General features: G+C 43.1%; 1 protein-coding gene and 1 long non-coding RNA gene across 9 annotated transcripts in view; one reads left to right on the forward strand and one right to left on the reverse strand.

Moving 5' to 3' along the window:
• Positions 1-25,686, reverse strand: part of LOC118402003 (PH domain leucine-rich repeat protein phosphatase 1-like) — a 76,742-nt gene that overhangs the window by 47,796 nt on the left and 3,260 nt on the right. The window lies entirely within an intron of this gene.
• LOC127911023 (uncharacterized) lies at positions 15,478-17,194 on the forward strand. 8 transcript variants are annotated; one of them, XR_008077391.1, is made up of 4 exons: positions 15,478-16,137; positions 16,240-16,341; positions 16,494-16,783; positions 16,831-17,194. It is a non-coding gene; the product is annotated as an uncharacterized LOC127911023 (long non-coding RNA). The 8 variants fall into 8 exon arrangements; XR_008077390.1 differs by having other exon boundaries at positions 16,240-16,294; positions 16,439-16,783; XR_008077393.1 differs by having other exon boundaries at positions 15,478-16,035; positions 16,091-16,294; positions 16,439-16,783.

Here is a 25,686-nt window from a genome sequence, read left to right on the forward strand (position 1 = left end):
AGACAGATCTTCCAAAGGTGGGGGAGTGGAAATCTTTACCAAGGTTCACTTTAAGTGCTTGGTTGTCTCCACCAAGTCTGTCCCCAAACAATTTGATTTGCTGGTTTTAAGCATTCAACTTTCAAATAGCTCTTTGTTGACTGTTGCTGGGTGCTATCGTCCTCCATCATCACCGGCCTGTACCCTACCTGCCCTAAGCTTTCTCCTGGCCCCTTACACTAAGTCTGAATTTGTCCTGCTAGGTGACCTAAACTGGGACAAGCTTAAACCACCTGACCAAGTCTTAAGGCAATGGGACTCCCTAAATCTTTTTCAGATTATTACCAATCCCACACGGTATGACTCCATACACCCAGAAAAGGCTACTCTCCTCGATGTTATCGTTACAAATAATCCTGATAGGTCATTACAGAAAACACCAGACTGATATCTTAGTGATCACTGTTTTACAGCCTGTGTTCGTAATGGCTGCTCAGTGAAATGTCCTGTCCTGATTAGTCACAGACCCTTGGTAAAAAAAACTTTAATGAGCAAGCCTTTCTTCATGAACTGACCTCTGTAAAATGGTATAGAATCAGCATGATCCCCTCTGTGGAAGACGCTTGGACCTTCTTTTTTAATATTTTCAGTGGTATTTTTAACAAACATGCCCCCATAAAGAACATGATAATTAAAAACAGGTTCAGCCCCTGGTTCGACTGTGATCTGTCAGAGTTACTCCACCTCAAGAATTGCATTTGGCAAACGGCTAGGCACTTGCATATTCAGGCTGACTGGCTCTCGTTCAGGCATATTAGAAATAAGTGCACTCAGGCTATACGAAAGGCCAAAGTTACTTTAAGGAGCAGTTCTCTCTCTGTAGGTCTATCCCCAAGACGTACGTTCTGGAAAACGGTTAAAGACCTGGAGAATAAACTCTCCTCACAGCTGCCCATGTCCCTTAATGTTGAGGATGTGGTTGTTACTGACAAGAAGCACATGGCTGAGTTCTTTAATCACCACTTCATTAAGTCAGGATTCCCATTTTACTCAGCCATACCTCCTTGCCCGTCCAACATTTCCTCATCTACCACCCCTTATAATGCGACTAGCCCCGATGCTCCTCCCTCCTTTTCCCCTGCCCCGCTACAAAGTTTCTACCTGCAGGCGGTCACGGAGTCCGAGGTACTAAAAGGAGCTCAACCTCTTGAGACTAGGGGACGGTTGTGTCCCACTTGGGCAAAAAACAGGGAAAATGCAGCGTGGCAAATTTTTTAAAAATGATATAAAAATCAAACTTTCATTAAATCACACATGTAAGATACTCAATTAAAGCTACACTCGTTGTGAATCCAGCCAACATGTCAGATTTTTAAAAGGCTTTTCGGCGAAAGCATAAGAGGCTATTATCTGATGACAGCACAATAGTAAACAAAGAGGGTAGCATATTTCAACCTTGCAGGCGGTACACAAAACGCCGAAATAAAATATAAAACATGCATTACCATTGGCGAGCTTCTTTTGTTGGCACTCCAATATGTCCCATAAACATCACAATTGGTCCTTTTGTTTGATTAATTCCGTCCATATATATCCAAATGTCCATTTATTTGAAGCGTTTGATCCAGAAAAACAGCTTCCAAAAAAACGCAACGTCACTACAAAATATTTCAAACGTTGCCTATAAACTTTGCCAAAATATTTCAAACTACTTTTGTAATACAACTTTAGGTATTTTTAAACGTTAATAATCAATCAAATTGTAGGCGGGTCTATCTGTGTTCAATACAGGAAGAAAACAAACAATGCTACTTTTTTTAATAAAGTCATAACATCTGCTGTCTCAGCCACTGCATGTCACCAAGGGAGTACCCAAAGGTTCGATCCTAGGCCCCACACTCTTCTCAATTTACATCAACAACATAGCTCAGGCAGTAGGATGTGCTCTCATCCATTTATTTGCAGATGATACAGTCTTATACTTAGCTGACGCCTCCCCGGATTTTATGTTAAACGATCTAGAATAAATCTTTCTTCGTGTCCAACAAGCTTTATCTACCCTTAACCTTGTTCTGAACACCTCCAAAACAAAGGTCATGTGGTTTGGTAAGAAGAATGCCCCTTTCCCCACAGGTATGATTACAAACTCTGAGGGTTTAGAGCTTGAGGTACCTCATACAAGTACTTGGGAGTACTTGGGAGTACGGTACACTGTCCATCTCTCAGCACATATCAAATCTGCAGTCTAAAGTTAAATCTAGACTTGGTTTCCTCCATCGTAATCACTCTTCTTTCACCCCAGATGACAACAAACCCTGATTCAGATGACCATCCTAGCCATGCTAGATTACGGATAAGTAATTCATAGATCGACAGGTAAGGGTGCTCTCGAGCGGCTAGATTAGATAGTTCTTTACCATTCGGCCATCAGATTTGCCATCACTGCACTCTATACTCCTCTGTAAACTGGTGATCTCTGTTATACCCATCGCAAGACCCACTGGTTGATGCTTATTTGTAAAACCCTCTTAGGCCTCACTCCCCCCTCAGTCCCCCCTGAGATATCTACTGCAGCCCTCATCCTCCACATACAACATATGTTCTCCCAGTCACATTCTGTTAAAGGTCCCCAAAGCACACACATCCCTGAGTCACTCATCTTTTCAGTTTGCTGCAGCTAGAGAATGGAACGAGCTGCAACAAACACTCAAACTGGACAGTTTTATCTCAATCTCTTCAGTCAAAGACTCAATCATGGACACTCTTACTGACAGTTGAGGCTGATTTACGTATTGTTGTCTCTACCTTGCCCTTTGTGCTGATGTCTGTGCCCAATGATGTTTGTACCATGTTGGGTTGCTGCCATGTTGCTGTCATGTTGTGTTGCTGCCTTGCTATGTTGTTGTCTTAGGTCTCTCTTTATGTAGTGTTTATTTTGATTTTTTTTCTCACCCCAGCCCCGTCCCCGCAGGAGGCATTTTTCCTTTTGGTAGGCTGTCATTGTAAGTAAGAATTTGTTCTTAACCAACTTGCCTAGTTAAAGAAAGGTTACATTTTAAAAAATGCATTCCAGGTGACTACCTCATGAAGCTGATTGAGAGAATGCCAAGAGTGTGCAAAACTGTCATCAAGGCAAAGGGTCGCTAATTTGAAGAACCCCCCCTTTAAAAATATATATTTAGATTTGTTTAACACTTTATGTTTATGATACTAGATGATTACTACATGATATTCCATAGTTTTGATGTCTTCACTATGATTCTGCAAGACAGAAAATCATAAAAATAAACTAAAACTCTGGAATGAATAGGTGTCCAAACTTTTGACTGGTACTATATATAGATATTTTTAAAGTTATCTCGATAATTGTATTTTCACGACGGCCTTCGGCCGTGCCAGCCCTACTCTAGATGTCCCCGTGAGACCTTCCGAACACGAGTGACCAGAGGACAGGAGAGGAGAAGAGGAGTGAATGAATGAATGGGATTGTAATGCTTTTGAACATTCCCTGGCTCCACGTGCTTCTGGTGGCTTGCGCTCTCTTCTTCTCTCACCTTGCCTTCTTTCCTTGTTTTGTTTTGTTTAAAATGTAATGAGGCCTGGTTGAAACGGCTGAACGGCAGGCAAAGAGGGAGGGAGGCTGAGGCAACTGCAGGCATGGCATCCGGGGTGTTCTGGCTCAGCGCCCTGTCACATGCTGGGGCCATGTGAATGCAGTGGCACTGACAGAGGGAGGGAGGGGGGAAGGAAGGAGAGCGAGGGAGAGTGATATAAAGAAAATAACCAAAGAGGGGAAGTCTAATCAGAGGGGAACAGGCAGAGAGAGAGAGAATGAAAGTGGTAAAGAGAGAAAGAGCTACACAGAGGAGAGAACTAGTGTGAGGGAGGTGGAGGAAGAGTGTGAAATAGAGATTGAAAGAGCTACACAGAGCAGAGAACTAGTGTGAGGGAGGTGGAGGAAGAGTGTGAAATAGAGATTGAAAGATCTAAACAGAGCAGAGAACTAGTGTGAGGGAGGTGGAGGAAGAGTGTGAAATAGAGATTGAAAGAGCTACACAGAGGAGAGAACTAGTGTGAGGGAGGTGGAGGAAGAGTGTGAAATAGAGATTGAAAGAGCTACACAGAGAGATCTTCAGATAGAGAACAACATGGAAGAGAGAGACAACCAGAGAGGAAGGGGAAGCTAGAGAGAGGAAGAGAGATGGATCTCCTCGGCCGGCCGGCGCAGTGGGTGACAGCTCCTCCTTTCCCATGGCCTGGGTCATTATAAGAGACCACAGCTGAGAACAATTAAGCCTGCAGCTCTGTAATGATTAAGTCTGGCTGCACACTGGGCTTGGCCCTATCCCTGGGACTCCACTGTGGAGAGAGGAGAGGGGAGGCAGACGGGCCATCAGGGACCACTGGCCCTTTAACTTCGAAATGCTTCAGCAGCACAACAAAGAGCTGTCCTTTCTCAGTACCAAACGAATGACCAGAGCTAAGACCACGAACAGTGTAGAACCATGTGTGCAGAGCCGTACTGGTACAAAACCACTGCCAGGGCACAGCTGAACTGGTATGCAACCACTAGCAGTATTAGGGATGGGCACGTTTATTCGAATATTAGAATATCCGAAAGGATATTAGTATTTGATTACTTAGGAGAGTATTATTAGATTTTTTTTAAAGACGTTTAAAAAAAAAGCCTATTTTAACAAAGAAAAGGCTTTGTCTCAAAGTAAATCAAATGATCTATATGACACTGCTACATAGTCCACTGCTACATAGTCTACAAGGATAGATTTTTTTTAAAAAAACATTTCTTTATGAGTGCGCCCCATAAAAAAGACGCACTGGTTGCCTACACACTTTTCACACCTGTAGTTTGTTGTTATTGTCAGTCAAATTAAAATACCCATCCCTAGGCAGTGTGTTTATTTTTTCACCTACGGTACAGGTATCCTGTGTATTCAACAAACTTTGCTGCAGTGTCATGTGGGACAACACCACACATTCTAGTTTGATCCTACTTCCTGGTAGTACCAGTGCTACCAAAGGCATTTTAAATGAGGTCAGTTGGTATCAGCCACTACGTTTACACAGGCAGCACAATTCTGGTCTTTTGCCCAATTATTAGCAAAGAGTTGATCTGATTGGTCAAAAGACCAACTACTGGGGAAAAAAATCTGAATGGACTGCCTGAGTAAACTTAGCCTTAGTTTGTGTAAACTTAGCCTTAGTTTGTGTAAACTTAGCCTTAGTTTGTGTAAACTTAGCCTTAGTTTGTGTAAACTTAGCCTTAGTTTGTGTAAACTTAGCCTTAGTTTGTGTAAACTTAGCCTTAGTTTGTGTAAACTTAGCCTTAGTTTGTGTAAACTTAGCCTTAGTTTGTGTAAACTTAGCCTCCCACCAGCGAGACAGACGTTTATAAACTTTACAGAACTCCACCCAAACACACCTTATTTATCTTTGTCTGGACCACACCAACATAGTTGTTGTAACCGTTTACATTCCGACCACAGCCATTTTATCTGTCCAAAACCCATGCCAAAACTCCATAAATGGTAAAGTGGCTAACTAGCCAAACAAAATTTTCCCAGATGAGAGCTAGGCCTAATGAATGACAACATCCAATTGATGTTCATCCAATTAATATGTAATGATCTCACTGGAGACTTGAGGCAGAGCGAATCGATTAAACAACATTTGAGATGGAATTTAAGGACCCCCAACTAATCAGAGTGTTTTGGGTTTGGGGCTGCTTTTTTGGTCTGTTTTGCTGAGAGTTGCAGATGCTGGCTGGCATTAGGCTAGGCTGCTGTTGATCAAAGCTGGGGAGAGAGGGAAGAGTGAGCCCCTACTGACCTGAACCTAATCCCCCCCCTGCATGGGCCTGTGGAGCTCAGGGGACTAGGTCTGGGGAGAGGGAGGAGGACTGAGGGGGAGGCTGAAAGAGGGGACTGGGGCTGGGGAGAGGGAGGACCGGGGCGAAGGATGAAAGAGGAGACTGGGGCTGGGGAGAGGGAGAATGACTGGGGAGGAGGCTGGAATAGGGAACTGGGGAGAGGGAGGAGGACTGGGGTGGAGACTGAAAGAGGGGACTGGGGCTGGGCAGGGGGAGGAGGACTGAGGAGGAGGCTTGAATAGGGAACTGGGAAGAGGGAGAAGGACTGGGGAGGAGGCTGAAAGAAGGGACTGGGGCGAGGGAAGAGGACTGGGAAGAAGGCTGAAAGAGGGGAATGGGGAGAGGTAGGACTGGAGAGGAAGCTGAAAGAGAAGACTGGGGCTGGGGAGATAAAGGAGGACTGGAAGGGAGGAGAGGATGGGAGGAGCAGAGGGGAGGAAAGGTAAAGGGGGATACCAAGTCATTGGCGCCCGGAGAACAATGGGTTAACTGGCTTGCTCAGAGGCAGAAAGACAGATTTTTACTTTGTCAGATTTTACCTTTCGGTTACTGGCCCAATGCACTTACCCGCCAGGCTACCTGCCGCCCCGGGGATGTGATGGAGAACAGGGGAGGAGGGGATTTGTTGGAGCAGGGGGGGAACGGGCCTGAAGAGAAAGGGGGACTGAGGCTTTGAGGGCTGACCTGACTTTGGGGAGCCCCTTCACTGCCCTGTTAGCCCCACTCCCTCAATTTCCTCCAAAGCCAGTTTGACAGCTGAAAAGGCTGGCCACTCCCATATGGTGTATAGGAACCCACCCACTTCAGGCCGTCCTCCAGTCCCCCACTCACTCCCTCGACATGCGAAAGCTGGCAGGCTAGACAGGAATGACATACAATCATGACATTCTTTAGCCCAGATTTAGCTGCTTACCACAAACCAGTGTTCACTTCAAAAACAATGTCTCTTCTCTCTTATACACTACCCCTTCCTCGCTTTCATTGTTTGGTTAGCAATGTAAACTGTGTAGTGGTCATGTGATTGCAGAGTTTGCAAAGCAAATGGCCACTGGAAGGATGAAAATAATCATGATATCCTTCTGCCAGGCTACTTTGTAGTTAAAATATTTAATTGACACAGTTTTTGGGAAAGCCTTTTATCTCTACCAGAAGACGATTATCATTAGGAAATCCGCTAATGGCTACACAAAGTGTACAGATACCCATGGGTGTCTGCGAGCAGGAGTTGTGGCAAGGCGAGTCTTCACTTTTGCACAGATATGGGAAATACATTTGGAAATTAAAATCCACTACATGGCCACAAGTATGTGGACACCTGCTCGTCGAACAGGTGTATGATGTTTCCTCCAACACATTGGTGCGGTTAGCTTCCGGGTTAAGCGGGCATTGTGTCAAGAAGCAGTCTGGCTTGGCTGGGTCGTGTTCGGAGGACGCACGGCTCCTGACCTTCGCCTCTCCCGAGTCCATACGAGAGTTGCAGCGATGGGACAGGACAAGGGTTGCAAAGGGTTAACTATTTATCTGTACATAGAATTGTATTTGGGATTCTAATCTTTACAGGAAAATGCCACAGGCACTGTCTGATGTGCGGAGATGTTTCACTGCAGCTAATGTAGATGGAAAAGCTGTGTACATTTACAAATACTGTGCTAAATCATATGTGAAGAATGCAACAAAGATACAGAATCATCTGGCAAAGTGCATAAAGTTCCCTCAGAGCTCACAACAAGCAACCTCTGACAAAAGTCCCTCTACTTCTATCCCAGGTGAAAATGATGAACCAGATACCTTATCGATAGCAACAGCTCATGGTCTTTCTGGAATCAGAAGTTTATTTTGACACCATGGAGGAACGTCATCAGAGAAATGCTAACGAACGTCTTGCTCGAGCTGTGTATGCAACTGGTTCATCTCTGATGCTCACAGGCATTGTGTATTGGAAGAGATTTCTGAATGTTCTTCGCCCGGCATACACCCCTCCAACCAGACATGCTTTATCTAATCATTTGCTGGATGCAGAGTTTAGAGTTCAAGTGAAGGTCTCGCAGACGAGTAGGTAAACCACTACTACCCTCCGTATTACTGGCCAACATGAAATCAATGGAAAACAAACTGGACAATCTACGATTAAGACTATCCTACCAACGGGACATTAAACACTATAATATCTTATGTTTCACCGAGACGTGGTTAAACGAAGACACGGATAACATAGAGCTGGCTGGCTTCTCCGTGCATCGGCAGGACAGAGCAGCTACGTCTTGTAAGACGAGGGGCGGGGGGGGTGTCTGTTTGTCAATAACTGCTGGTGCGCAATGTCTCAAGTTATTGCTCGCCTGAGGTAGAATACCTCATGATTAACTGTAGACCACACTATCAACCAAGAGTTCTCATCTATATTATTTGTAGCCATCTATTTACCACAACAAACCGATGCTGGCACTAAGACCACACTCAACGATCTATATAAGGCCATAAGCTAACAAGAAAATGCTCACCCAGAAGCGGCACTCCTAGTGGCTGGGGACTTTAATGCAGGCCAACTTAAATCAGTTTTACTTGATTTCTACCAGCATGTCACACGTGCAACCAGAGGAGATAGAGGGGGAAAAAGGACAAAAAAAAAACCTCTAAGCCACCTTTACTCCACACACAAGAGACACATACAAAGCCATTTGGCAAATCTGATCATAATTCTATCCTCCTGATTCCGGCTTAAAAGCAAAAAATAAAGCAGTGACTCGCTCAATACGGAAGTGGTAAGATGACATGGATGCTATGCTACAGGGCTATTTTGCTAACACAGGCTGGAATATGTTCCGGGATTCATCCAATGGCATTGAGGAGTATACCACCTGTCACCGGCCTCATCAATAAGTGCATCGACAACATCGTCCCCACAGTGACCGTACGTACATACCCCAACCAGAAGCCATGGATTAAAGGCAACAGCCGCACCGAGCTAAAGGCTAGAGCTACCGATTTCAATGAGCGGGACACAAATCCAGACGATTATAAGAAATCTCGCTATGCCCTCAGACGAACCATCAAACAGGCAAAGCGTCAATATAGGCTTAAGATTGAATCCTACTACACGGCTCTGACGCTCCTCGAATGTGACAGGGCTTGAAAACTATTACGGACTACAAAGGGATACCCAGCCTCGAGCTGTCCAGTGAGGAGAGTCTACCAGATGAGCTAAATACCATTTTATGCTTGCTTTGAGGCAAGCAACACTGAAGCATGCATGAGAGTACCAGCTGTTCCGGACGACTGATAACGCTCTCCATAGCCAATGTGAGGAAGACCTTTAAACAGGTCAACTTTCACAAAGCTGCGGGGCCAGACGGATTACCAGGACGTGTACTCAAAGCATGCGCAGACCAACATGTTTCAAACAGACCACCATAGTCCGTGCACCCAAGAAAGCAAAGGTAACCTGCCCAAATGATTACTGCCCGTAGCGCTCACGTTGGTAGCCATGAAGTGCTTTGAAAGGCTGGTCATGGCTCACAACACCATCATGCCGGAGTCCCCTCCTGTATTCCCTCTTCACCCACGACTGCGTAGCCAAGCACGACGCCATCATTAAGTTTGCCGACGACACAATGTTGGTAGTCCTGATCACCGACAATGATGAGACAGCCTATAGGGAGGTCGGAGACCTGGCAGTGTGGTGCCAGGACAACAACCTCTTCCTCAATGTGAGCAAGACAAAGGAGCTGATCGTGGACTATAGAAACATTGTTTTACTTTTTTTTGTGTGTGTATACAGTACCGGTCAAAAGTTTGGATATACAGTATATAATCATTCCAGGGTTTTTCTTTATATTTACAATTTTTTACATTGTAGAATAACATTGAAGACATCAAAACTATGAAATAACACATATGGATTCAGGAAGTAACCATACAAGTGTTAAACAAATGAAAAATATATTTGAGATTCTTCAAAGTAGCCACCCCTTTGCCTTAATGACGTGTTGTGTCTTTGCTATGGATTAAGTGATATATGACATGCTTTATCATCAAATCAATTCTCTGTAATTAATATGACCGGATTAAATTAAACATGTAAATGTAATTAACTAGGAAGTCGGACACCACGTTAGAATGTTTATAGAGCGGTTGTCTTCCGAATAAACTCTAAAAGTCCTGTAAATCTTTCATATCAAGAGCAGTCAATTATCAATCGTCACCTTATTTTCAGTCTCATCTGAACAACGTAACATTCTTGGCTGTCTTCACTAGAGGTCGACCGATTTATGATTTTTCAATGCCGATACCGATTATTGGAGGACCAAATAAAGCCAATACCGATTAATCTGACTTTTTTTTTTACATGTATTTATTTATAAGTAGTAATGACAATTACAACAACACTGAATGAACACGTTTATTTTAACTTAATATAATACATCAATAAACTCAATTTAGCCTCAAATAAATAATGAAAAATGTTACATTTGGTTTAAATAATGCAAAAACAGTGTTGGAGAAGAAAGTAAAAGTGCAATATGTGCAGTGTAAAAAAAGCTAACTTTTAAGTTCCTTGCTCAGAACATGAGAACATATGAAAGCTGGTGGTTCCTTTTAACATGAGTCTTCAATATTCCCAGGTAAGAAGTTTTAGGTTGTAGTTATTATAGGAATTTTAGGACTATTTCTCTATATACCATTTGTATTTCATATACCTTTGACTATTGGAAGTTCTTATAGGCACTTTAGTATTGCCAGTGTAACAGTATAGCTTCCATCCCTCTCCTCGCCCCTACCTGGGCTCGAACCAGGAACACATCGACAACAGCCACCCTCGAAGCATCGTTACTCATCACTCCACAAAAGCCATGGCCCTTGCTGAGCAAGGGGAACAACTACTTCAAGGTCTCAGAGCGGGTGACGTCACCAATTGAAACGCTATTAGCGTGCACCCACTAACTAGCTAGCCATTTCACATCGGTTACACCAGCCTAATCTCGGGAGTTAATAGGCTTGTAGTCATAAACAGCTCAATGCTTGAAGCACACAAAAGAGCTGCTGGCAAACTCACGAAAGTGCTGTTTGAATGAATGCTTACGAGCCTGCTGCTGCCTACCACCGCTCAGTCAGAATGCTCTATCAAATATCAAATCATACACTTAATTATAACATAATAACACACAGAAATATGAGCCCGAGGTCATTAATATGGTGAAATCCAGAAACTATCATTTCGAAAACAAAATGTTTATTCATTCAATGAAATACGGAACCGTTCCGTATTTTATCTAACAGGTGGCATCCATAAGTCTAAATATTCCTGTTACATTGCACAACCTTCAATGTTATGTCATAATTACATAAAATTCTGGCAAATTAGTTCGCAACGAGCCAGGTGGCCCAAACTGTTACATATTTTTTATAAATTCTACATTATGAGGTTTTGCCTGTGTTTATTATTATTTATTTTTTTACCTTTATTTAACTAGGCAAGTCAGTTAAGAACAAATTCTTATTTTCAATGACGGCCTAGGAACAGTGGGTTAACTGCCTGTTCAGGGGCAGAACAACAGATTTGTACCTTGTCAGCTCAGGGATTTGAACTTGCAACCTTTCGGTTATTAGTCCAACGCTCTAACCACTAGGCTACCCTGCCCTTTGTGCAATGAACGCAAGAGAAGTGACACAATTTCCCTAGTTTAATATTGCCTGCTAACCTGGATTTCTTTTCACTAAAAATGCAGGTTTAAAAAAATATACTTCTGTGAAATTGGTTTTAAGAAAGGCATTGATGTTTATGGTTAGGTACATTTGTGCAACGATTGTGCTTTTTTTCACAAATGCACTTTTGTTAAATCATCCCCAGTTTGGCAAAGTTGGCTGTCTTTGTTAGGAAGAAATAGTCTTCACGCAGATCGCAACGAGCCAGGCTGCCCAAAATGCTGCATATAGCGTTTCCCTGACTCTTCCTCTGATTCATGTTAGCAGGCAATATTAACTAAATATGCAGGTTTAAAAATATTTGTGTATTTATTTTAAGAAAGGAGTTTATGTTTATGGTTAGGTACACATTGGTTTTGACTTCTAGCTGCCATATATTTTCCCACTGTGCTGTAATGTTCCACAAAAGTTCTGAACCTTACTATTCTCTTAGTTTCTACAGATTGTAAATTAAAGATTAATTTTTTTGCTAAGAGTATTATTACATTATTGCTCATCTTGACTGACTTTTCAAATCACCCAGCAGTGCTATTTGCAGAGTTAGCTCCAATGTTGCAATTTTTCAGCCATTACTGAACCTGCGACCCAAAACAAGCTACATATGGGCAGTAACAAAACAAGTGATCCAATGATTCTGTGTCTCACAGCAAAATCTGCAGAGCTGGGATGGTTGTACCCCCCATATATATTACATTATATTAGTTGAAAGAATTGTGTATAGTTTAAGTTGAATATTTTGTGTATCAGTTCTTAAACCATGTGCCATGGAGTCGGTACATCGAAAATCTCCCAAATATTTTTCCCCTGTCATTTGTTGGGTCCTTAAATTAAACTGGTATACTTTTTATTTTACACAATTTTATTTAGCCAATTTTGGTCTTCAATGCAGGGCAGGGCCAACAAGTCCCTTATCCTTTCCCATTTACACTTGCCTCCAATGCTGCAATCAGTTGGTTGTAATTTTGGATAGAGCTGACATTTAAATATATTTTTGTTAAATGCATGTGTGACAACTCCACCAGTCCTAATTATGATATAATTTACAAAGATTTTACTTTTTTCCCCCTAATATTTGTTCTGTCTTTTCTGGTGGATTAGACTGAAATTGCAAGCAGCTTTCTATGGCTTTTTTTTTTTTTTTTGTGCGTTATTTTGGAGATTATTTCATTTTGAAATAACCGAAAGTGAGAGGTTGTAATCTGAATGAAGTGGTAAAAGGCCTTCCTTGAACGCGGGGTGAGCAATTCTTACTAATCTGCTAGAGAACCTTTTCTATATAGTTATAGTTTTTGTATGACTGAAGCCTTTAGTGAGACGTCCAATGCTTTAATATTTAATCACTTCTGACCGCCGAAATCATATTCAAAATATAAATAAGCCTGTTTCATTTTGTCTGGCTTGCCATTCCAAATAAAGTGGAATATTTTTTGCTCATACAATTGAAAAAGTCATTAGGTGTTGGCAGGGCCATAAGTAAATAGGTCAACTGGGATATGACTAAAGAATTCATCAGAGGGACTTTCCCACAAATTAACAGGTGTTGTCCTGTCCATGGTAGCAAAATCTTATCTAATTCGGCTAACTTTCTATAAACATGTATTATAGTGAGAATTTATATCCACTTCACCGTCCACTTCCACTTCACAGTCTGACCATTTTATTGGTAAACTACACGGTAATGTAAACATTTTATTTTTTAGAGATCCAATTTGCAATATGGAATTATAATTTAGCATAATTTGGTTATAATCCAGAGAGGTTTGAAAACTATTTCTAGATCCTCTGAGGCTGTGCAGAGATCCAAATTGTGCATTTAAAGAACATGAACCGTAAGCGTACAATGACACCTTTGTTTTTAAGTTCTGGATTTCTAGCCCCTTGATATTATTGTTGGATCTAATTTTAACAGCTAACATTTCATTGGCCATAATAAATAGATATGCCAATAGTGGACAACCATGTTTTACTCCTCTTAACAATTTAACACATTTGACAATTATACATTTTTTACCATTTTACACCTAGGGTTACAAAACATAACTTAAACCCACTGTATAAGAGATTCTCCTCAATTAAAATAGTCCAAACATTTCTATAATAAATTCCAGTTGTACTTTATCAAAGGCATTTCCAAAATACCAGGCCTGGTTCCCCAGATGTCAAATCAAAATGCTTACTTACAAGCCCTTAACCAACAATGCAGTTTAAGAAAATATTTACTAAATTAACTAAAGTAAATTGTTTTAATAAAATCAAAAAGTAACTAAATTACATAACAATAACGAGGCAATATACAGGTTGCACTATCAGCAATATTAAAGCTGACCTTCCCTTTTTTTTAAAGTAGATGTGCGCGCACACACCACACACAGTCACTCACTCACAGGGGGGCATTCCTGTGACGTTTCAGAAGGTTGCAGGAAAATACGAATCACTGATGCATTTTATTCATGTCTTATGATTAACTTTGGCACATTAATGAAAGTTCAATACATTTAGTTGATTTCTTTGAACATTGTTGAATTCCATTGTAATGTCTGTATTCCGTGATTCTGTCCATGTTCTCTGCAGGGCAGATTTTATAGGGCCCTACCACACGCCTTTCTCATAGGGTAGCTGAGAGGAGAGGGGGAGGGGAGTATACTTATAATCAAGCAGCAACAGTAACATCACAGTCCTTGGCCACAAGACTAGACCGATATGATGTTGAGATACCAGATTCATTATGGGGCTCAGAGAGAAAGAAGGTGAAATAGGGATAGAGGGGGGTGGGGGGTGAGAGAAGCTTGAGCTGACATTACCCTAAATATCAAACTCCCTGTTTAAGAGCCATTGAGTGAGAAAGAACAAGGCACAACCCATCTCAGACCCCCCTATGGTGGAATGGCAACAAACAGAGTTGATCAGGGCCAGGGATGAGGGTGGCAGAGAGAGAGGGGGATGATGGACAGTTGGGGGTGGAGGGAGAATAAGAATGCTGGTCTTGTTAGGGAGAGAAAGATATGGAGAGATAAATGATATCTGTCAGATGGTCTGAGGGAGGAGGAGATGTGAGAAATGATAGCGAGAGGAGAACGATGAGGACAGATTGAGGGAAGAAATTGAGAGAGCTAGAGAGAGGGGGAGAGAGGGAGGTCGGCTGAGAGAGGGATCTACTGTATATTAGAATGAAAACAGAAATACTCCTATGGCTCTGCAGGCTGACACCACTATCCTAAAAGCATCTCACCACACACACCCTCCCTACCCCCACACACCTCTTATGTAATAGTGAGTTTCTTCCATGAGGAGACAACACATTCTTTAAGTTCCCCCTTACCCTTTTCCTCCTCTCCTTGGGTGCACACACACACACACACACACACACACACACACACACACACACACCATTCCATTCAAGCCATGGAACGTGCAATATCCGATTAGAAAATGACATGACTCACCAATGGACTGTTTATGAGCACACCATTAGCTGCCAGCCAGGAGAGGAGACGAGGGTAGACAACCACCATTAGGAGACTTGTTTTCACTATTGGTTGGCATTAATTTTGAAGCAACTTTCCATCTCCTTGACTACTAGAGAAACCTTGAGGACCTTGACTCTGATCAAGGTAAATCCCATTTAGGCATGACACTATCAAAATAATTACATTCAGTTGACCTCAGATTGCGCCTAGAGACAATACACTGGAATTATAATTTTAATTGAGTTAAATTCCCTAACTACTACTGCATTCATCAAATATGGAGAGCTTCTAAAATTGTTGCCAAGAAAACCAGTGAGCTCATTTCATGACAGACTGACAAGGTGAATCCAGGTGAAACCTATGATCCCTTATTCATGTCACCTGTTTGAGTGTGAAGAACTGTAATGCTGGTGGGTTTTTCACGCTCAACATTTTCCCATGTTTATCAAGAATGGTCCACTACCCAAAGGACATGCAGCTAACTTGGCAACTGTGGGAAGTATTGGCGTCAACATGGGCCAGCATCTCTGTGGAACGCTTTCGACACGTTGTAGAGTCCCTGTACCAACGAATTGAGGCTGTTCCGAGGACAAAAAGGGGGTGCAACTCAATATTAGGAAGGTGTTCCTAATGCTATGTACACTCAGAGTACATACAAAAAAAGTGCCAGAAAGTGTTCTCCTGCCATAATGTCAAATATTTGGAGAAGATTGATGTGCAAATGTGGGACCAATCTGGGGTGTGGAGTGAGAGACAAGAGGCTAAGTCAACTATGTGCTTAATGGCTGTCATCAGGACTGCTTCAGAGAACTTCCAGCTTCATAATCCTTTAAACCCCTAGCTAGGTGCAGAGTTCTGAGTCACTACATCACCACCATAATCCTTTAAACCCCTAGCTAGGTGCAGAGTTCTGAGTCACTACATCACCACCATAATCCTTTAAACCCCTAGCTAGGTGCAGAGTTCTGAGTCACCACCATAATCCTTTAAACCCCTAGCTAGGTGCAGAGTTCTGAGTCACTACATCACCACCATAATCCTTTAAACCCCTAGCTAGGTGCAGAGTTCTGAGTCACCACCATAATCCTTTAAACCCCTAGCTAGGTGCAGAGTTCTGAGTCACCACCATAATCCTTTAAACCCCTAGCTAGGTGCAGAGTTCTGAGTCACTACATCACCACCATAATCCTTTAAACCCCTAGCTAGGTGCAGAGTTCTGAGTCACTACATCACCACCATAATCCTTTAAACCCCTAGCTAGGTGCAGAGTTCTGAGTCACCACCATAATCCTTTAAACCCCTAGCTAGGTGCAGAGTTCTGAGTCACCACCACCATAATCCTTTAAACCCCTAGCTAGGTGCAGAGTTCTGAGTCACCACCATAATCCTTTAAACCCCTAGCTAGGTGCAGAGTTCTGAGTCACTACATCACCACCATAATCCTTTAAACCCCTAGCTAGGTGCAGAGTTCTGAGTCACCACCATAATCCTTTAAACCCCTAGCTAGGTGCAGAGTTCTGAGTCACCACCATAATCCTTTAAACCCCTAGCTAGGTGCAGAGTTCTGAGTCACCACCATAATCCTTTAAACCCCTAGCTAGGTGCAGAGTTCTGAGTCACCACCATAATCCTTTAAACCCCTAGCTAGGTGCAGAGTTCTGAGTCACCACCATAATCCTTTAAACCCCTAGCTAGGTGCAGAGTTCTGAGTCACTACATCACCACCATAATCCTTTAAACCCCTAGCTAGGTGCAGAGTTCTGAGTCACCACCATAATCCTTTAAACCCCTAGCTAGGTGCAGAGTTCTGAGTCACTACATCACCACCATAATCCTTTAAACCCCTAGCTAGGTGCAGAGTTCTGAGTCACCACCATAATCCTTTAAACCCCTAGCTAGGTGCAGAGTTCTGAGTCACTACATCACCACCATAATCCTTTAAACCCCTAGCTAGGTGCAGAGTTCTGAGTCACTACATCACCACCATAATCCTTTAAACCCCTAGCTAGGTGCAGAGTTCTGAGTCACTACATCACCACCATAATCCTTTAAACCCCTAGCTAGGTGCAGAGTTCTGAGTCACTACAACACCACCATAATCCTGCTCACTATCCAGCTATGTGACAATGGGGCAACCAGACGTGACATTATATATTGTATTTTATTTAAATGTGTGTGGACTGTGGACAAACTAATCAAACTAACTATTGTAAGGTAAACGTTAAGACATAAAATGGCCACGTATACGCAAACATCATTTCAAATTCATCTCCTGTAAGCATCCACTCTCCTTTCTCACTGTACTTTGTGTGTGTACAGGACCGCTTGGATTAGGATGCTAGATATCTCCGTTGTCATAAATTCCGCATGAGCAATGTATTCCCATGCTGCACCTGTCCGTCACGCCAAAGTACACCTCATGACACATGGTGCCGAGAAACACGTGTGACGCAGTAACGTTGCAAAACCCTACCAAACTCTTTACCTGAAGGAAGGGAAAAACTCAAACTCTGTCCTCTCTTACCGGACTGTCTAGCTCACCTGTTGTAACCTACTCTCTGAAGTGGAGACAGCACAGCAGTAGCCTTATACGTGTGATAAGCATGGCAAGCAATGTATTGTGTGACACAGTAGTTCTTTTGAATAGGTCTACCCAACAACATAATAACAGTGAACCTGTTCACTCATGACTGCGTGACCATGCACACCTCCAACTCGATCATCAAGTTTTCAGATGACACGACAGTGGTGGGCTTGATTCCCAACAACGACGAGACAGGCTGTATCACAGCCTGGTACGGCAACTGCACTGCCCTCAACCGCAAGGCTCTCCAGAAGGTAGTGCAATGTGCACAATGCATCACCGGGGGCAACTACCTGCCACCTACACCACCCGATGTCACAGGAAGGCCAAAAAGATCAGCAAGGACAACAACCACCCAAGCCACGGCTTGTTCACGCCGCTATCATCCAGAAGGCGAGGTCAGTACAGGTGGATCAAAGCAGGGACCAAGAGACTGAAAAACAGCTTCTATCTCAAGGCCATCAGACTGGTAAACAACCATCACTAACACAGAGAGGCTGCTGCCAACATACAGACTCAAATCTCTGGCCACTTAAATAAATGGATTTAATAAATGTATCACTAGTCACTTTAAATATTGCCACTTTAATAATGTTTACATATCCTACATTACCCATCTCATATGTATATACTGTACTATATACCATCTACTGCATCTTAACCATGCCACGGCCATATATGTACATATTCTTATTCCATCCCCTTACATTGTGTGTGTGTAAATAAGGTAATAATTGTGAATTTGTTAGATTACTTGTTAGATATTACTGCACCGTCGGACTAGAAGCACGAGCATTTCGCTACACTCGCATTAACATCTGCTAACCATGTGTTTGTGACCAAAAACATTTGATTTGATCCTCAATTAAAATATCAGAGCAATGCTCACTGTCAAGTAAGCTCATATTTGGACTCATTGAGCTAAAACACTGCAGTTTGTGGAAGTAATAAGTTTGACAGACTGAAAGAAATCTTAGAAAATCAAGACTGGGCCGCTGGGTGTTAATGAAGTCCTAACTGGTCCTAAATGTGGGATGTTTGCTAAACAAAGCTAGTTAGTAGGCTAATGACAGCAAATACTTCAGGATTGCTATAAAGCACTCTGGCTCTCACACACACACACACACCTCTGAGTATGTTAGTGGGGAAACAGTGGCATCTGCCTGGCAAGGGAGAGCTTCATTAGGATATTCTCCTGGGAAGACTCTGGGCTGATCCTATTTCAGCGTATCCACAGTAGGACACTGAAATCCCGGAGCGAGGAGCTAATCCTAGTTCAGTGTTGGTCCCATATTTCATCAGCTGAAATAAGAAATCCCAGAATTGTTCCAATCACACAAAACGCTTATTTCTCACGAAATTGTGTGAAAAAATGTGTTTACATCCCCGTTAGTGAGCATTTCCCCTTCGCCAAGATAATCCATCCACCTGACAGGTGTGGCATATCGAGAAACTGATTAAACAGCATGATCATTGCACAGGTGCACTTTGTGCTGGGGACAATAGAAGGCCAATCTAAAATGTGCAGTTTTGTCACACAACACAATGCCACAGATGTCTCAAGTTGAGGGAGTGTGCAATTGGCATGTTGACTGCAGGAATGTCCACCAGAGCTGCCGCCAGACAATTAAAATGAATTTGTAACGGGCAGATGGCAGACAGTATGTATGGCGTCGTGTGGGCGAGCGGTTTGCTGATGTCAACGTTGTTAACAGTTTTCCATGGTGGAGGTGGGGTTATGGTATGGGCAGGCATAAGCTATGGACAATGAACACAATTGCATTTTATTGAAGGCAATTTGAATGCACAGAAATACCGTGATGAGATCCTGAGGCCCATTGTTTCAGCATGATAATGCACGGCCCCATATGCCAAGGATCTCTACAGAATTCCCGGAAGCTGAAAATGTCCCAGTTGTTTCATGGCCTGCATACTCAGACATGTCACCCATTGAGCATGTTAGGGATGCTTTGGATAGACATGTACGACAGCGTGGGACCTTGTCACCATATCTCTATGCATTCAAATTGCCATCGATAAAATGCAATTTTGTTCAAGCAACAAACAACACCCTGATCAACTCTATGCGAAGGAGATGTGTCACGCTGCATAAGGCAAATGGTGGTCACACCAGATACTGACTGCTTTTCTGATCCAAGCCCAAGGTATCCAATGTATCTGTGACGAATAGATGCATATCTGTATTCCCTGTCATGTGAAATCCATAGATTAGGGTAGGGCGATATGGCCAAAATATAATATCAATATTTATTTATTTTTATGATCGTGTGGCGTATTTGACATCATGAGTAGTGTGTGACCCGAGGGTGGCCACACATACATTCTAAGTGATTTCAATGGGTCTTTCTCCATTCAGATTGTTGTTTTTTTACAGCTGAAGTTGACTTCAACCCCAAATAATTTTCAGCATTTTCATCAATTTCTGCATTTCCTGGACTTATTTGAGATAATTTCCACGTAGGGCTGCACAATATGGGCAAGCAATCTAGGCCTCATTTGATTTGACATGCGATTTAGAGCATACACTTGGGTGAACTGTTGGAATTATGGAAATAGAATGATTATTCTAATTCTATAGTTGGAATATAATAGTGTTGTTTGACATGACAGCAAATGACAATGCCAGGGAGGAGTTATTGTGACAGGGTAGGAACCAAAGTGTTTCCTAGGGGAACCTATAATCTTTGGCTACATTGAATGTTCTCTTAGCTCCTTAATTTAGCTGACGTATTTATGCTTCGCATATTCCTCTTTCATTTTGAAGATCCTGTTACACAAACATGCTGATTTGAGTCTACACCATCACTGGTATTATCAGGCTGTATAGCTAATTACGTTTGCTCTGCTCTGACTCACTACATTTATTAGCCAGCTAACTAGCATTAGCGGCGAACAATATTTAGGTTCAACATGCTAAGAAATGTCAAGCTAGTTGTTTACAGATGGAAGAAACAAAGTAATTATAGAACGCTAGTGGATTTTTATTAAGAAGCAAAGCGAACAGCATTTTTGTCATCGACATTTTTGCATGTGCTGCATTGACCATGTAGACTAGACAAGTGTCTCGTGGTCGAGGAACAACAAATGCGCTCCTTGAGTGACAGGGCGAGTGGCTAGGTCTGTGTGGAAAGCGGTATGGAGAGAGATGACTGAAGTATCGAAGAAACTATAAAAAATGTACGTTACACATGGCGTATCACATTTAACAAACATTCATAGACTGTTAATGAAAGTAAAGTAAAAACCCAAATCAGTCTGCGCTTCAATACCGGTATATTGTAAAATGGGGTATACCGCTCAGCCCTAGATTAGGGCCTAATTTATTTATTTCAATTGACTGATTTCCTTATATGAACTGTAACTCAGTAAAATATTTGTAATTGTTTCTTGTTGTGTTTAAATTTTTGTTCAGTGTAGTATTTTCGTAGCGCAGATCCATTTTTCTACCCCTCGGCAATCTCGCTGTATTTGCTAGGCTTTCAGGCCTATTCCTCCAACAGATATATTTCACAACAGGTGTTGTTGAATGTACAAACATGATAATGTTGTGCTACAGGCCTAAAGAGCCATTAATTCAGAACTACAGAGATTAGATTGTGAGGCCTCTAACAGGAAGTCCAGTAGACTCCATTCACACACCACACCCCCCTCTTATCTTCACCATCTGAGAGGAACGGTCACTCAGTCAGTCAGTTGAATATGTGACAGGAGCAGTATGGTGACATAGTATCCCCCTCCAACCTCTCCCCTGCCTCCTCCCCTTTCACTTCCTCCCCAGAAGACATGCCTGACATTCTAGAGAAGCCAGTGTACATTCCTCACATGCCTCCACCATATCAGAGATGGGGCGTGGTGAGAGTGCCTCATACAAGGGCATATGGGCAGTTCGGTTTTAACTTCCTTGTTGAATGCTGTTGCTGCTGTGTGACAGACAGGGACCTAACGTGTTGGGCAGTGAACCAAGGGGGGGGAGAAGAGTGTCACACAGGGCCTGAGGAGGACCGAGGAGGGCTCAGGTGACCAGAGTTAAGCCGGCTCATGTGGGACAGGGAGAGTACATGGAAAGGAGACCGGGAGAGGACAGGGAGGGAGGTTTTAGGTGTCTGGCCCAGCCCTTGGAGGTGGAGGATCAAAGCTACCGTACTGTAATGGCTGTCACCGCTGGTTGGTTGACTGGCTGGCTTGACTGCACATGTATGCCACACTGGTAGACTGCAGGTCGATTGTTAACCATAAATATCACACACACACACACTATGACACAAACCACACACTCACTCAGCCTATCATATAAAACCATCTACATGAACTAGTATCCACTCAAGCCACTGTGGCCCTTGGAAACAGACAAAATAATTATGGGCCTGGCACATGTGACCGTGAATGGGAAAGCAACAACCACGTGGCCATTTTCAGTTTCACATCGACATCTGCAACAATAAGCTCTCTCAGTCAGGGCAGGACAGGCGTTTGGGGAGAGTGTGTTTCGGCCTCTGCTCACGTGCAGTACCAGGTTCATAAATGAAAAAGCTCACCTTCACATTACCAAAACCTTCATGACCCTGGAGAACATTGTAGAAACGTCTTTCTCCCCCCAGCTAAAGCAGAAGCGGTGGTGGTGGGGTATCAGCAGTGGAAGAGTGAATGGAAAGAGCTTCCTGCTCTCTGATGGAACTGAGGCTGAGGCACACAAACCCAGCTTGGAAGGCAGTTAGTGTGACAGTCCAGAAGACAAGGGTGCCTGGAGGACAGGGCCTGTGCAGCATCGAAACGACCACAAATCAATGAATTCTTCCACATAGCTGGGGTTTTACGCCCCCCCCCATCCCTTTCTCAACCCATCCATCCCCCTATCCCTCAGTCTCCCCCTCCCTCCATCCACCCACCCACGCATTCAAGCCTTTCATTACGATGATAATGGGCCAAAAGCCGGAACAGGGCCCATGTCTGGGTGCCATAAGTTCAGCGCTGGCTTTGTGGCCATGTCATGCGTGTCCATGGGAGTGGAGCGTGCTGCCATGGTTTAACAAAGACGGAAGGAGAGGAGGGAAAAAAACAACACTAAAAATCCTACTGCCTTCAGCAGGGCAACTTTGACCAAAGCGTAACTCTCAAACAACCTTATGCCAGGATACACACAGTCAGGCCTGGTCTGCAAGCCTGGACACCATAGGGGACAGGTGTTCAAAATGTGTGTGAGCTATACACACTATGATGATATTGGATAGGCAGTTATTGTGTGGTATAAATATTCAGTTCCCCACTAACCTTGCCAATACTTGTGCCCGGGAGCCTTATCTCTGCCCATCTATACCCTCCTGCATTAAGTATGGACTGTTATACTCACTCACCTTGCCTGTCAAAGTTCATAGCTAATGACAACAGGAAGGAGTGGGCCTGTAATTCCACCTGCATGGCATTATTACAGAGGAAATGTAAATGTTTCTACCAATGGTGTATATACACACTGGATTTATGATATGCAATGGCCAACACTTTGATGCCACTGGTCAGCCATATTGGCATTCCCCAGAAAAAGCAGTCCTCCACGGGAATGAATGGAATTTCAATTCAATATTTCAAGGAATTTATGTTTAGCTCACAATATGATTTAAATGTATTAAGGTGTCTAACAGAATAAATGTGGCAAAAATGAATGTAGACATGAATAAATGCATTTCTTTAGCATCCAAAATATGTTTTACAATTGCGGGGGAGTGCCAAGGGGGAGGCATGGAAGTGTTTGGTTAATGATCTATCCCTTAGGCAAGGGTTGTCATGTTTTACTGTTATTACAATGATATGGCACATAGGCTAATGGCATTCGCCCAATACAAATAGAGTTGGTAGGCTTAGGAATGGCTTGTAGGGTGGTCTGCACCAATACAAATAGAGTTGGTAGGCTTAGGAATGGCATGTAGGGTGGTCTACACCAATACAAATAGAGTTGGTAGGCTTAGGAATGGCATGTAGGGTGGTCTACAAATAGAGTTGGTAGGCTTAGGAATGGCAATACAAATAGAGTTGGTAGGCTTAGGAATGGCATGTAGGGTGGTCTACACCAATACAAATAGAGTTGGTAGGCTTAGGAATGGCATGTAGGGTGGTCTACACCAATACAAATAGAGTTGGTAGGCTTAGGAATGGGCTTATGGCATGTAGGGTGGTCTACACCAATACAAATAGAGTTGGTAGGCTTAGGAATGGCATGTAGGGTGGTCTGCACCAATACAAATAGAGTTGGTAGGCTTAGGAATGGCATGTAGGGTGGTCTACACCAATACAAATAGAGTTGGTAGGCTTAGGAATGGCATGTAGGGTGGTCTACACCAATACAAATAGAGTTGGTAGGCTTAGGAATGGCATGTAGGGTGGTCTGCACCAATACAAATAGAGTTGGTAGGCTTAGGAATGGCATGGCAGGGTGGTCTGCACCAATACAAATAGAGTTGGTAGGCTTAGGAATGGCATGTAGGGTGGTCTACACCAATACAAATAGAGTTGGTAGGCTTAGGAATGGCATGTAGGGTGGTCTACACCAATACAAATAGAGTTGGTAGGCTTAGGAATGGCATGTAGGGTGGTCTGCACCAATACAAATAGAGTTGGTAGGCTTGGGAATGGCATGTAGGGTGGTCTGCACCAATACAAATAGAGTTGGTAGGCTTAGGAATGGCATGTAGGGTGGTCTGCACCAATACAAATAGAGTTGGTAGGCTTGGGAATGGCATGTAGGGTGGTCTGCACCAATACAAATAGAGTTGGTAGGCTTAGGAATGGCATGTAGGGTGGTCTACACCAATACAAATAGAGTTGGTAGGCTTAGGAATGGCATGTAGGGTGGTCTACACCAATACAAATAGAGTTGGTAGGCTTAGGAATGGCATGTAGGGTGGTCTACACCAATACAAATAGAGTTGGTAGGCTTGGGAATGGCATGTAGGGTGGTCTACACCAATACAAATAGAGTTGGTAGGCTTAGGAATGGCATGTAGGGTGGTCTACACCAATACAAATAGAGTTGGTAGGCTTGGGAATGGCATGTAGGGTGGTCTGCACCAATACAAATAGAGTTGGTAGGCTTAGGAATGGCATGTAGGGTGGTCTGCACCAATACAAATAGAGTTGGTAGGCTTAGGAATGGCATGTAGGGTGGTCTGCACCAATACAAATAGAGTTGGTAGGCTTAGGAATGGCATGTAGGGTGGTCTACACCAATACAAATAGAGTTGGTAGGCTTAGGAATGGCATGTAGGGTGGTCTACACCAATACAAATAGAGTTGGTAGGCTTAGGAATGGCATGTAGGGTGGTCTGCACCAATACAAATAGAGTTGGTAGGCTTAGGAATGGAATGGCATGAGTTGGTAGGCTTAGGAATGGCATGGTCTACACCAATACAAATAGAGTTGGTAGGCTTGGGAATGGCATGTAGGGTGGTCTACACCAATACAAATAGAGTTGGTAGGCTTAGGAATGGCATGTAGGGTGGTCTGCACCAATACAAATAGAGTTGGTAGGCTTAGGGAATGGCATGTAGGGTGGCATGTAGGGTGGTCTACACCAAATACAAATAGAGTTGGTAGGCTTGGGAATGGCATGTAGGGTGGTCTACACCAATACAAATAGAGTTGGTAGGCTTAGGAATGGCATGTAGGGTGGTCTACACCAATACAAATAGAGTTGGTAGGCCATGTAGGGTGGTCTAATACAAATAGAGTTGGTAGGCTTAGGAATGGCATGTAGGGTGGTCTACACCAATACAAATAGAGTTGGTAGGCTTGGGAATGGCATGTAGGGTGGTCTACACCAATACAAATAGAGTTGGTAGGCTTAGGAATGGCATGTAGGGTCTACACCAATACAAATAGGTCTACACCAATACAAATAGAGTTGGTAGGCTTAGGAATGGCATGTAGGGTGGTCTACACCAATACAAATAGAGTTGGTAGGCTTAGGAATGGCATGTAGGGTGGTCTACACCAATACAAATAGAGTTGGTAGGCTTAGGAATGGCATGTAGGGTGGTCTGCACCAATACAAATAGAG

The sequence above is a fragment of the Oncorhynchus keta genome, chromosome 23, assembly GCF_023373465.1.
Source record: "Oncorhynchus keta strain PuntledgeMale-10-30-2019 chromosome 23, Oket_V2, whole genome shotgun sequence".
Classification (NCBI taxonomy): domain Eukaryota; kingdom Metazoa; phylum Chordata; class Actinopteri; order Salmoniformes; family Salmonidae; genus Oncorhynchus; species Oncorhynchus keta.